The sequence below is a fragment of the Neophocaena asiaeorientalis genome, unplaced genomic scaffold (assembly GCF_003031525.2).
Source record: "Neophocaena asiaeorientalis asiaeorientalis breed wild unplaced genomic scaffold, Neophocaena_asiaeorientalis_V1.1 scaffold116, whole genome shotgun sequence".
Classification (NCBI taxonomy): domain Eukaryota; kingdom Metazoa; phylum Chordata; class Mammalia; order Artiodactyla; family Phocoenidae; genus Neophocaena; species Neophocaena asiaeorientalis.
Window position 1 is genome coordinate 13,517,436 of NW_020174561.1, and position 10,427 is coordinate 13,527,862.

The window sequence follows — 10,427 nt, forward strand, 5'->3', positions numbered from 1 at the left end:
CTCCCTCCCTCCCTCCCTCCTTTCCCCCTCCCTTCTTCCTTCCTTTTTTTGAGGGGGAGGAATTTTTGACAAGTTTTCCCATTTTTGGATTCTCAGTCATTCAGAGAAACTGTGTTTTCTCTCCGAAAATAGCAGGGCACATTACTAATAAGGATTTCCCAAATATTAAAAGCACCAGGGAGGGATGCAGAGCTTCTGACTCCTTTTCTGTGAAGTTCACCAAGGGCTGTATTATTTAAGAAGAGCGGCTTAAAACTGTTTGAGTGGCATTTGGTTTTCTGTAGGTCCTACTTAATTTAACATATGTGCTTGTTGTTCAATAACACTTTTTTCGTTTGTTTTTAAAGCAATGACATTTCTTACCTGGACTGACCAGTTTTTTTAAATTAAGCATATATTTGCTTCTCTATAATTCACAACATTGGCATATTAAGAGGGTATTTTTAAAAATACATTTTTCCAGTTAACATTCACTCACTTCTCCTTATGTGATGAAATTAATTTGCCAGCCACATATGAATGGGTACGTGTGTCAGGGTGTTAGTGGGTATCTGTGTGTGTGTGTTAGGGTGCATGCTTTACTAACTCTGGGGAAGAATTTCACCTGCAATAAAATTAAACCCGCAAGAAAATGATTTCTCTTTGTTCTTAGACCTATTAACTCAGAATTTATATTTACCAGGAAAATGTACTATATACACCACATGTAAAACACCCACTGAATTATCAGAAATTTGAAAAGAAACACAGAAAAGCATAGCGATGTATGTTTCTGCAAGGACACCTGTGAGTAAATAGGCAGCAATTTTAAAAAATGCATGTTTTACAACCTTAATTAGCATCCTAGAGAAACATCTTGTTGAAAAGGACGGAACATGAGGATTAATTTATCAACAGGTCCAAAACAGGTTGGATTCATGACTCCAGCCCTGGTTTTGAGAGACTACCCTCTAGTGGAGTAAAAAGAAATGGCGTTTTCATGTTACTGGATTTACTTGGGGAGGGGAAAAAAACATTCACATCTAATTACTCCTTAAGTATTTATTGAAATGATATAGACCAAGAGTTTACATTTATTATACTCATAATACCAGTTTTATTTCTAAATACTAAATGTTTTCTCTCTGTGGTTTTCTTTAAAATGTTCCCAAATGCTTTCTTTTTCTTTTATAAAACTTTATTCAAATGGTTCTTAACCTTTTGAATAAAAATAAGTTCAAGACATAAGTAGTTTCTTGTTTAACCTAGTAACACTTGTTTCAGAATGCTACCGTAAGAGTTTCTTCTTTACCAGACACTCTAGCGCTTACGCCGTAAATGTTAGGCACCTACGGTCCAATATCGGGGACGTTGTGATGCACTGTGTCTACGTTTACTTTAATGTACTTGTGATAATAGTAACTCCCCCAATCTTACTCTCTCCAGCGCCAATTTCTTGCCTATTCCAAATAATTTCACCACTGGCAGATTTTTATTTCCACATATAGAAGAATTATATTAAAATTGTGATAACTACGTGAAAAAGGAATTTTAGTTTTATACCATTGGTTCCTTAAGCATTTCATTGTGGTTGGTGTTGACTGTATAATTGACAAATCCAGTTATCAAACCAATTATAATGGACTCCCATAATGAAAGGAAGTGGTGATAATCAAACAGATAGATGATTAAACTACTTTCTTGGTTTATAAATGAAACAACAGTCATAACTAATATTATAAATTTCAGTCTCTTTCAGAATTCAAATAAAAATCTAAGTTTTAATTCAGTGAGAGTGGAATATTTTAAATGCTACCTTATGCTCTATCATAGGAAGTTGTTTTAACTTCCTGTGATTACCTTTTTCTGGCATATGGGAGATGAGATAACTTTTCTTGCAATTGTCCTTTTGGTGTAGGCACGTGATAAATTCAAAAGATTTCATACTCATTTTTATAAATTTAATATCATGGAACATTAGAAATGAGATTTCAGTGTGAGGGAGAAAATAACTCTGGCTTTGGATAAAAAGAGTGAGGATTTTGTTCTTTGGCTGTAGTTTCCTTTTGATACAAGAGCACCAGCAGCTGAGTAGAAGCAGTATATGTTTCAGGTGATTTTTTACTTTTACATCAGGTCCATCATTTGTTAGTAATGAAAGGTAGCCCTCCAAAAAGATATGTTAAAAACGTATTTAATTATCATATATATATAATAAAGTACCATGTGAAGACATTAAATTGTGACAGGATGAGGATTTGGGGGCTTTTGAATTAGTACAATTGTGAATGGTCATCAAATGAGAAACGAAGTCTTAAAACTCTAATGCCGTGAGTCCTAAAAGTTCAAGAAACGTGATATGTGCACACAACTGGTCAGAGAGAGCAAGACTAGAGCCCCACAGGTCTTGCAAGATTTTTCTGCTATATCACCCTCTTATGATTGATAGGTCTCTGCTTTTTCTTCTTTTCCTCCTTCCCTTTTTTTCTTCTTTCCAAGTTTTTTTTTTTTTCCTTTAGAATCCATTGCAAATACAGTGTATTACATGGATGTGCATGTCAGCTGCCTCGTAATAAATATCTGCAGGGCTTCCTGAATGAGTACTCAGTTCTAATGAAAATGTATTGAAATGATTTTTAAACATAAGTGAGTAATTACAGCCCTTAAATTATGTTGAAAGAGTTCTGCCTGGATCATCAAATAAGAAAATATAGGGGTGCAATAAATATGTATTTGTTGATTTAATGGTTGAAGTTAAGCTACTCATTTGTGAAGGTTTATTGCTGTTTCGTGGAATCCTAGGCAGTGTTTGCCTGTGTGCTTTTGTTAGAGAAGTAGTCTGGGTAGTGGGTCAGAGTGCAGGTTCTGGGGACAGACAACCTGGGTTTAAACGCTTACCTTGCCGTTTTCTACCTTTGTGACCCTCAGCAAGAACTTAACATCTCTGCATCTCAGTTTCCTCCTAGGATTGTTCTGAGGGTTAAAGTAGTTCATATATTTAAAAGCTTAGAAAAGTACCTGGAATATAGTAAGCTTGAATGAATGTTTGACATCACCATTATTTTCATTATTATCACTGTCATTGTCATCATATCATCATTTGTTCCAACTATCCCCTTTGTTTGGGGTGCTCTTTCTACCTTCCATTCTAAGTCCCTGCCTCTCACTTTGTCTACCTACTCTGAAATAAGTTCAGTTCACATGCGGCTTCCCCTGTGGAATCTTCTCTGATCCTCTAACAAGATAGGAGCTCTCATTTGACCCACGCTAGCTTTCTTTATCCCTGCTATCACTTATCACTTTTTTTAATATATTACAACTGTTTCTGTAGTTTGACCCTTTTTAGTCTCTAAGATTCTCCTGGATGGGGGAGGGGTGTCTGTGTCTTAATCATCTTTAACATCTATAGCATGTAAAAACATGGAGAAAAAAATGTTTGTTGCATACTGTTTGTTTTAAAAACTATTTGATCTTCACAACATCTTAATAAGATAGATATTTTTATCCCCATTTGACAGTGTAGAAACATTGGCTCAGAGAAGTTAAGTTACTTGCCCAGTGTCCCAAAACTATTAAATAATGGAGCTAAAATTTGAACTCAGTTTGGTCTGCCTACAGAGCCAAGGCTCTTTTTACTGCACAGGGCACTCAGTATTCATTTGTAAAATAAGCGAATGCTTGATTGATGACTGAGTCAACCAATTAAATGTAGTCAGCACCAAGGGATGCTAAAAATAAAAATACTATTTTAAAAAAGGAATAAATTTTATGCACTCGACAGTGGATGTTTTTATATAGTTACTGTTGGTTCAGTGTTAATGACAGAATTTTTATTGCTGGCACCATTTGGGAAACAGAGCTCTGAAGAGATGCAGTGCCTGGTTGGAAAGATGAACTGACAAGTTAAATACATGTGAATGGCCACTGATGAAGAGGGGCTGACACTGAGCTGAGAAGATCTTCAGTGGCACTGTCCATCCTCGTCTGATTCTGATAGCAGATTTGCTCTTAAGTTAGAAACAGGATGTAAAGTGAGGAAACTTGGCTGTTTGTTAGAATGTTGAACTAAAGCAAGTTGGAGTAGTGTTCTCATTTTCTTTTTCAAGGGAGTTTTGAAAAGTAGAATTGGAAAAAAAAATGAGATCCTTATTTAACTATAGGTCTTGTTTTGTTTTTTTTTGCGGTACGCGGGCCTCTCACTGCTGTGGCCTCTCCCGCCACGGAGCACAGGCTCCGGACGCGCAGGCCCAGCAGCCATGGCTCACGGGCCCAGCCTCTCCGCGGCATGTGGGATCTTCCCGGACCGGGGCACGAACCCACGTCCCCTGCATCGGCAGGCTGATTCTCAACCACTGTGCCACCAGGGAAGCCCTAGGTCTTGTTTTTTAATACGGGATATGACTCCAGTTGAAGGAGAAAAGTAATTTAACCTCTTAAGGAAATTCACAACCAAAAATGAGAAAGATGTCAGAAGTCAAGGAGATAAATCTCTGTCTTTCTGTCTTTTCCTCAGATTCCTCTCTTCTTCCCTCTTGTCCTCCTTGTCTTTCTCTAAGTCTAAAACTGTCTCTCATCTTGGCTTCTCTCTGCTCATCCCTTTTGTCTTCCCTTTCAGAGGATTGACTTTAACTTCTTCTCTAGCCATGTAAAAAACAGTGAAATAGTAAAGTACATTTTTAGAAAATATATACAGGTAAATAGATAGGTAAGTAGCCAGATAGGTAGTTCATAGGTTGCACAGAAATAACTGGAAAGAAATCTATCAAAAAAGAAAATATGGGGCTTCCCTGGTGGTGCAGTGGTTGAGAGTCCGCCTGCCGATGCAGGGGACACGGGCTCGTGCCCCGGTCTAGGAAGATCCCACATGCCGCGGAGCGGCTGGGCCCGTGAGCCATGGCCGCTGAGCCTGCGCGTCCGGAGCCTGTGCTCCGCAACGGGAGAGGTCACAACAGTGAGAGGCCCACGTACCGCAAAAAAAAGAAAGAAAGAAAGAAAGAAAATATTCTAAACTATTGGTAGTAGTTATCTTTGCTGGGATAATGGTTGTTTTTCGTTTTTGGTTTTGTTTTTGATAAAGTGCTGACCTGTATATGACATCATTTTTTAAAATTGAAGCATAGTTGAAATGCTGTTAGTTTCAGGTGTACAGCAAAGTGAAGTGATTCAGTTATGTGTGTGTATATTCTTTTTAAGATTATTTTCCATTATAGATTATTACAAGATATTGACTATAGTTCCCTGTGCTATACAGTAGGACCTTGTAGTTTATTTTATATATAGTAGTGTATATCTGTTGATCCCAAATTCCTAAGTTATCCCTCCTCAACCCTTTTCCCTTCGGGAACCATAAGTTTGTTTTCTATGTCTGTGGGTCTATTTCTGTTTTGTAAATAAATTCATTTATATCATTCTTTTAGATTCCACATTTAAATGATATCATATGATATTTGTCTTTCTCTGCTTCACTAAGTACGAGGATTTCTTGGTCCACCCACGTTGCTGCAAATGGCATTATTTCATTCTTTTACAGCTGAGTAATATTCCATTGTGCGTGTATATATATATATATATATATGTATATGTATATATACACACACCACATCTTCTTTATCCATTCATCTGTTGATGGACATTTAGTTTGCTTCCATGTCTTGGCTATTGTTAACAGTACTTCTATGAACATTGAGTGCATGTATCTTTTCATATTAGAGTTTTCATCTTTTCTGGCTATATGCCCAGGAGTGGGCTTGCTGGGTCACATGGGAGTTCTATTTTTAGTTTTTTAAGGAACCTCCATATTGTTCTCGATAGTGGCTGCACCAATTTACATTCCCACCAATAGTGTAGGAGGGTTCCCTTTTCTCCACATGATAATGGGTGGTTTTAAATTTTCTTTCTATGCTTCTCAGACTTTCTGCAGTCAATATGTATTATTTTTATAATCAGCAATAATAGCTATTTTTGAAAAAAAGATATGAATTTCTTTTGGGGTAAAATTTTACTTCTATACCTGGAGCTGTTTTGTTTAGTAAAACATCTAACTTTCTTAACTTTCTTAACTTAATATTCAATTCTATCTATGATATAATAATTTAAATTGCAACACAACAGTAATAATGGTAGACACCATTTATTAAGTTCTTGTCTTGTGCCAAGTAGTCTGTTAAGAGTTTTTCATGAACTGTATCATTCAGTCCTCCTTATTAGAATACCAGGTAACCATTAGTCTCATTTTACAGATCAGAAAACTGAGGGCCGAGTATGCAAAAACTCACTTAGTTGCTTATTAGCGGAGTCAGCAGTCAAACCAAAGTCTGTCTGAGTCTAAGGCTAACACTTGTAACCACTGTGCTACACGGACTCTGATATGTTTCCCATATCATTCTCTATTCCTATTTCACATCCCATCCCTCAGCTACATCAAATGCCTTATCATTTCCTGAACAAATCTCGTCTGTTGGATTCTTCACAGTTTATTTCTTCTTAAGTGTATCAGGTCTACAAGGCTTCTGCTCAAAAATCCCATCTTTTAAGAAGGCCCCCTCCATCTCAATGAGATAAGTATTTCCTTATTTTATCATAATTTAAATTTACCTTTTATTATTGTATTTCTCTCACTCCAATACATATTATCTTTTATGGTTTATTTGTGCCTAAATAGTAAGCAACTTGAAGGCAGAAAATACGTCCTATTTGCTTAATATATTCAGTAGTGCATTTTACATATTAAAAGGTCAATGTTTGATTAATTAAACCCCATCATGTGACTGAAGGAATAATTTACTACTCTCACGTGTGTGCTGGTTTTCTTCCAAGCATTTGAGTAAAATCAGAGAGTTGTTTAGTTAATAAAAAACCTGCCTCTCAAGGTGGTAGATTTTGTCGGATCAGTTACACATGAGGCTATTCATAAGAGAGCTGTTATTTGTGGGAGAATAGAGTGTCTCTTGACTTGGCTTCTTCCTCTTTTGCTATTCTTTGATTAGTACATGTTAAATGCAGTTGTGTTCATATAACTACTAAGATTCATGTACGTTCTAGGCAAAAATTAAACTCCAAGAACCAAATGGCAGGTAGTTTCATAAGAATTCTAGGCAAAAATTAAGAAGGAACATAGCATGAGATAACACTTTGTGCAATATTCTTAGGCAAAGTCTGCTGGTATGTTCTCGCTTTTGCGTGAGTTATTTTGTAAGGTGGGCTAATGAAAGTTCTCAGTTTTTCGTGTCTAAGCAGGAGATCAAGGCAATGATTTCTGAGCCAGAGAAAAGCTTTTTGTGTCAGTAAAATATTTAGGCATCTTGTTGTATTGCACCATAGAGGTTAAAGAGTTGTTTGAATTGTCATGAATATTTCATGTCACTTTTGCTTGACTTCTACTAAATGGGAAAACAAAGGTGACTCTTATCATTCTCATCTGGTTCTCTTTCTTCATTGATGGAACATACAGGAGGCCCAGAGCCAAAGTTCTCTGTCTGATCTTTTAGTGATTGTTCGCAGAGTTATTCCTTTTAGGGTAGGGAAGGTGCTTTCAGGAATGAAAGCCATTTACGACAACTAGCAACGACGGCAGAAGAGATGGGAGATTCTTGTAGTTACTACCTATACTGATGCCACTGCTGAATTTTCAGCTTTAAGTCTTAAAATTTTCTTCAACTCTATCTTATAATCCTACTCTATTCTACTAGAACTATTTGGGGTGGCAGGTTCTACTCCAACCTTTGGTCTTTAGAATATTTTCAGAAATGAGTTGATAAGATGAGCAGGAAAAGGTAGTTCTGAGCAGACACTGGACACTCCATACTTATTTAATTTTGACAGTTACTGCTTCATTTATTATCACTCTGTATACTTAAGTCAGGCCTGGCTCTCTTTGGATTTGGCCTGTTCATCAGCTGGTTTCTGATTCAGGAGCTGGGGAGGGTAAAATAAGTTCTGAGTAATATAAGAAGTAGTGAAATCTAGTCAAATGCAGGTGGATAAATGTGCAGACTTTGCCTGACAGAATTCGAGTTTTGTCTGTCAGTGGCATTTGTTGACCTCTGAGTGTGTATAGAGAATTCTTCAAAGAATTAGGACACCGTCCCTGCCAGTGTCTTCTATTTTAAAACTGTTAGTAGCTGTTCATACTAAGTGTGTGTGTTAATCAGGATACTTTTGGCTGCCAGGGAGACAAATGCTATTTTAACTAGCTTAGGTTAAAATTAGCTTAGGTTTAAACCAGCTCAAGTTACAAGGTGGGGTTATGGGCAGGGTAGTGTAGTCTTACATGTAACAATAATATGGGCGGGAGAGAAAGTGGACCTCAGAGACAAATTGGCCGTGAACTCACATGATGCCAGGAGATTCTTTTTCTGTTCTCCTGTGTCTGCTTTTCTTGGAGTATTGGGTTTATTCACTTCTACTGCTGGTCAGCTTTCTTTACATGTCTGACAGCATGGCCACCAACAGCTCTCATGTTCTTCATCTCGCAATTTTACCACCAGGGAGACTATCCCTTTCTCTTAGTTCCAATGTGAAAAATTTGGAGGGAATTCCTACTTGGGCCACATGCTTATTCCTGGATAAAGCACTATTCTGTCGTCCCTGCCCAAATTAAAGGGTAGGGGACAAGGAGAAGTTCCCCAGGAAAAGGAAGGTGTCCACTAGGCAAGCAATAAGGACTTAATAATAGTAGATACTATTTATGGAGTGCTGTCTACCAGACGCTGAGCTAAATAAGCGCTTTGCTTACAGCATCTCTTTAATGTCTTAGAGTTAGTTTGTAAGCAGATACTGTTTTCTCCTTTTACAGATAAAGAGGAAGCAGGTTTCTTCACTCCCTACGATAACATGACTTGTGAATGGCTCAGCCAGGGGTGGAATCCACATCAATCTGACTCCCAAGCTTGAGTCTGGAACCACTCACTGTGCCAAGTGTCACATGGTTGTCAAATGAAACTTAGAGCAGTGTGGACGGAGCACACAGTTTACGCTTTTCCTCAGCACAGCAGTGTTGGACAGCCAGTCAGGCTATGCTTCCTGCCATCAGTAGCCACAGTGCCAGTGGTTGAGGACCTGCTGACCACCTTGTATCCTCCCTGGAAGTGTTAAGAGTCAGACGGAGTGGGCACTGGAGCCCCTGCCTGGCCTGAACCATGTCCTCCCTCCTGTCCTCTGAACTGTGAATAGCCTTTAACTGAGATCAAAGTTTTGTAACCTTTGCCATCTGTTGGATTCTCAGCGAGTCACTCTCTGAGACTCATCCTTATATGAGGTAGGCCTCTCCTCACCCTGCCTCCCATTCCACATGCTTTTCTTGTCACAGATAACACAGCTCCCGCACCCTCTCGCATACCATCATCCAGCTGCTGTATGCTTCATTCTACACAAATCCCCCCAATTCTTTCCGCTTTTTCTATTTTTCTTTTGTAAGCAGATTTCCCATCCTTTCAATGATATCCCAGACCTCTTCTTCTATTTCCTGCTTCAGCTGAAATCTAATCTCCTTTCAGGACTTGATTATTTTTATGGCCATCTCTGCTTGGAGACCACTCATTTTCCCACCCCTTAGGGCTGTGTGTGTGTATGTATGTGTGCACATGCGTTTGTGTGCATATTGATGGCGGATCATGTTTCTGCACCTCCTGTGGCTTCCCAGTACCAATTTCAAGCCACTAATTATTAACTCTTCTGTAAGGTGCATACCATCCCTTACCTGCCCAGTTGGCTATCACTTACTACTTCTCAGTAGAGGCCTGTCTTTTTTTTAAAAAAATTAATTAATTTATTTATTTATTTTTTGTCTGCATTGTGTCTTCATTGCTGCACACGGGCTTTCTCTAGTTGCGGCGAGTGGGGGCTACTCTTCGTTGTGGTGCATGGGCATCTTATTGCAGTGGCTTCTCTTGTTGCAGAGCACGGGCTCTAGGCGTGTCGGCTTCAGTAGTTGTGGCTCGCGGGCTTAGTTGCTCCATGGCATGTGGGATCAGGGCTCGAGCCAGGGCTCGAACCATCAGCCCCGGACCAGGGCTCGAACCCGTGTACTCTGTATTGGCAGGTGGATTCTTAACCACTGTGCCACCAGTGAAGCCCTAGAGTCCTGTCTTGATATCTGGAAAATGATATGCTTTTCCACCCAGGCTGCTGCTAAAATACTGGGAGATTTCAACTTTTAAGCATAAAACCAGCACAAAATTTTTAAGTCTCCTTAAATGAAAATAACTTTCACTGCATTTCAAAAACCCACTGCCAGGTATGCTCCGTTGATGATGTTGGTAACTGGAATTATTCTACCCTGGAACTCTTGAACTTGAGTGTCCTGCTTTCTACCATTAACGTTCTGTCTATCTGGCTCTTTTAGAACTGTGTTCCTCCTATGTCTGCTTTTTAACACCATAGAGACCTCCGATCTTCTGAGGCCATTTCTCTCCTAGTCATTCTTTTTTTTTTTTTTTTTTTTTTTTTTG

At 38.6% G+C, this 10,427-nt stretch overlaps 1 protein-coding gene across 1 annotated transcript in view; it reads left to right on the forward strand.

Moving 5' to 3' along the window:
* Positions 1 to 10,427, forward strand: part of IMMP2L (inner mitochondrial membrane peptidase subunit 2) — an 892,307-nt gene that overhangs the window by 463,053 nt on the left and 418,827 nt on the right. The window lies entirely within an intron of this gene.